Here is a 3,486-nt window from a genome sequence, read left to right on the forward strand (position 1 = left end):
TACTCACAATTTTTTCTGTTGGCTCATCATCGTCTAACTGGTCAATACGAAAACCGAAATTTGGTGCTGAAAGTTGATTGGGATTTGGATTAGGGAAAGGTTGTGGGTTTTGAGATTGTGTTTGGTATTGGAAATGTGGTGAAACAAAATTTGCTTGGTGATGAAATTATGGTGGAACCATTAAATTTTGAGCATCATAAACTGGGGTTGAAAAACTTAGTTGATTACTACCCGCTACTGACCCAACTTCACTACTTCTAGGTTCAACAACATACAATGTAACATCATCTTGCGAAACACTAATGTAAGCAATGAATCATTCAACATCTTCATTGTCGGTTAACAAATAAACTTTACATTTTCTCTGATAAGATAGTCTAAATCCACTTAGGGGCTCAAAATTCAATTTATTTGCAACACATAACATTAGAGTTTCATAAGTTAACTTTTTTAATGACAGCTTTAGTTGAAGATTCATGGGTAAAGGCATATATTGTAAAGCACCATGAACATTCTCCCATGACCCTCCAAAACACAAATCTATCCAAACATGATCAACATTAGATGATTTCATTATTGTAAATTAATTTACTAAACAAACGAGCTGCGAAACTAAAACCTGTTGCCGGATGGGGAAGGATGTCGTTGGATATAGGATGTCGTTGGATATAGGAACGGATGTCGCCGGAGAGAGTGATAAATGGAGATGGAATGAGTTGCGATTTAGGGATTTAGGTTATGAGTTGTTGCTGCTGCTGCGTAGTTATATTACCAAAACATTTGTGTTGCGAAACCAAAACCTGTTGCGAATTTGAAATTCAGTGTTGCGATAGTCAGAATCGCGTTGCGTTTTACATATTCGCATCACGATAGTCAAAATCGCGTTGCGAATCTGGAAACTGATTTGCGATACTGGAGATCGCGTTGCGATTTAGAGATCGCATTGCGATTTTGTTGGTCATTTTGGCAAATCGAAAAAAAGTTGGTCAAAATCGTATATTATAAGGCATTTTCGATCACTGAGGTTATTTTCTCTTTTTTAAATGGCTCGAAGGCTTGAATACACGACACATTATGCTTAGCCCAATGAAGTGACACATTATTCCAACCGTTGGGCACATATCGTTCCGCCCGACTATAAATGGAGGATTTACCGTAGTAGTTGTAAATCCCCTTCTTTATATCTTGGTTCTCATCTTGTTGTCTCTTCTTAGTGATTTTTTCTCTGATTTTCACATGAATTTATTTCTATGACGATGATGAAGACTGTTACGAAAGTTGTGAAGAAGAGAGAGGCGAAAATAGAGATGAATTGTCGATGATAGATAGATAGTGGTACATTTAAATGCAAAACTCAACGACTTAAGGTTAAGAATCTATTACTAAGTCATGGTAAAACTAAAAATAATATTCTTTGTTAATACACTATATATTTATTCTATAATAAATAAAGTTTTAATTAATGTATATTTCATTGATGTGCTTTTTAAATAGGAGTGTCAAGTGTGAATTTTAAGTAATTATAGAGGAAAAGTCCAAAAGGAAAAAGAAAAAGTAGGAAAGGGTAGAATTATATACTCTATTATGTGCTCTGGTGTACATCCCCACTTTCCGTATGATTACAAATATGCAATACGTTCAATGCACTTTATACACTGTATTATTGGAGAATTAGTATACGGACCTCACTCATCTTATCATTTATGGTCCCAATTAATAAAATTCATCTATCTTAAAATAATTTTTAAATAATTACTCTCTTTATTTACATATAAGTAAGAAGTGAATGAGATGAATGAGTTTTATTGACTGAAACCACAAATAGCGTAATAAGTCGAATCCATCTAATAATTTTTCTTCTATATAAGTCCCTCCTCTATTACTCAGGAAGAAAACCCCTTTATTTTCTGCTCCTTAGCTTAAAAAATCTGTTCTCATATATAGTATTAACCACAATGGTATTTGATGAAATTTGTAACACCGCCCTTGATCTCGGTCTGGGCTGCCTTGTTAAGCATGAAAAGTTTACTGAGTTGGATGTTCATCAACAAATAAGAAGAAATTGTTCCTCAAACACGACCACTTTCTTCCATCTCTTCTCTCCCTGGCTCCATCATTTGACACTGCCACAAGAACCCACGCCATTGATGCCTATCACCAACATCAAGCCTCATCTTCATTTTCAAACTCTAGTGTTAAGAAAGAGAGAGATCTGGGTGATGACCAAGAGGTGGTGTTGGAGAGGGTTTCTTCAAGGGTAGTCAGTGATGAAGATGAAGATGGTAGCCCCAGAAAGAAACTTAGGCTTACCAAACAACAATCTTCCATTCTAGAACACAACTTCAAACAACACACCACTCTCAATACTGTACTCCATCTTTCTTTCCTTTATTATATATATATATATATATATATATATGTCATTATGTGTGTGTGTGTATGTGTTCATAAGACTGCTCTTACTTGTATTTGACAGAAACAGAAGCAAGCTTTAGCTGAACAGCTGAACCTAAGGCCACGCCAAGTGGAAGTATGGTTCCAAAATAGGAGAGCCAGGTTTCTATTTCTATATTGACCTATATAGTGTATTTGATCTTTCAATGCATGGGTATTTTGTTTCACTTATTTTTTACACAGGACAAAGCTTAAACAGACTGAAGTGGACTGTGAGCTACTGAATAAATGTTACGAAACACTAACAGAAGAGAACAAGAGGTTGCAGAAGGAACTGCAAGAGCTTAAAGCATTGAAACTAACAGCTCCGTACTATATGCAGCTGCCGGCAGCTGCCGGCACCCTCACCATGTGCCCTCGCTGTGAGAGGGTTGTCAATGTGGGTGAAAACCCTTCGACGGCCGCTTTTTCATTGGAGCAGAAGTCTCAATTTTTCAGTCACTTTACTACTCACCCATCGGCAACTTGTTACGCCAACTTCTTGTAGCCACCACATGTATATACATATATATATATATATATATGAATTGAATGTGGTGATTAAAGCTTACTAGATTTATATCTATATAAATGGCTGTCCCTTTTTCCCATATATATGGGGTAAGGGGAGGTAAGATAGTAGGCTACCCCCAACATCAGGTTGAGAGCAACTTCCGTAAGAGACCTCCGAATTATGAAATGCCCTCCGTGGGACTCGATCCCACGACCTCAAGATTAAGAACCTTGTGCTCTACCAACTGAGCTGAATGGTCATTTCTAGATTTATATCTATATGTTGCTTGTATAAAAGTATATATTGATTTGTATATACTCTTAGCAAAAACTGAAAAGGTTTTTGTGCTTCCTATCTGTTTGAAAATTCTATATACTATCTTTACATTTTGATTCATGCTGTGAAGCTAGGGTACATTTTGCATGAGGGATAGAATATTATAATTCCTTTTCTAATAGATTAATGATGTTGTAAAAAATTGCATTGGTGAAAGTTATTGGGTCTTTTTATCTAAAGATCATCTTAAAATAACATTCTTT

General features: G+C 35.8%; 1 pseudogene; it reads left to right on the forward strand.

Moving 5' to 3' along the window:
• Positions 1–1,908: 1,908 nt before the first annotated feature.
• On the forward strand, positions 1,909–3,057 carry LOC120175285 (annotated as a pseudogene).
• Positions 3,058–3,486: the final 429 nt, after the last annotated feature.

This window comes from Hibiscus syriacus, unplaced genomic scaffold, assembly GCF_006381635.1.
Source record: "Hibiscus syriacus cultivar Baekdansim isolate YM2019G1 unplaced genomic scaffold, ASM638163v2 tig00112184_pilon, whole genome shotgun sequence".
Lineage (NCBI taxonomy): Eukaryota > Viridiplantae > Streptophyta > Magnoliopsida > Malvales > Malvaceae > Hibiscus > Hibiscus syriacus.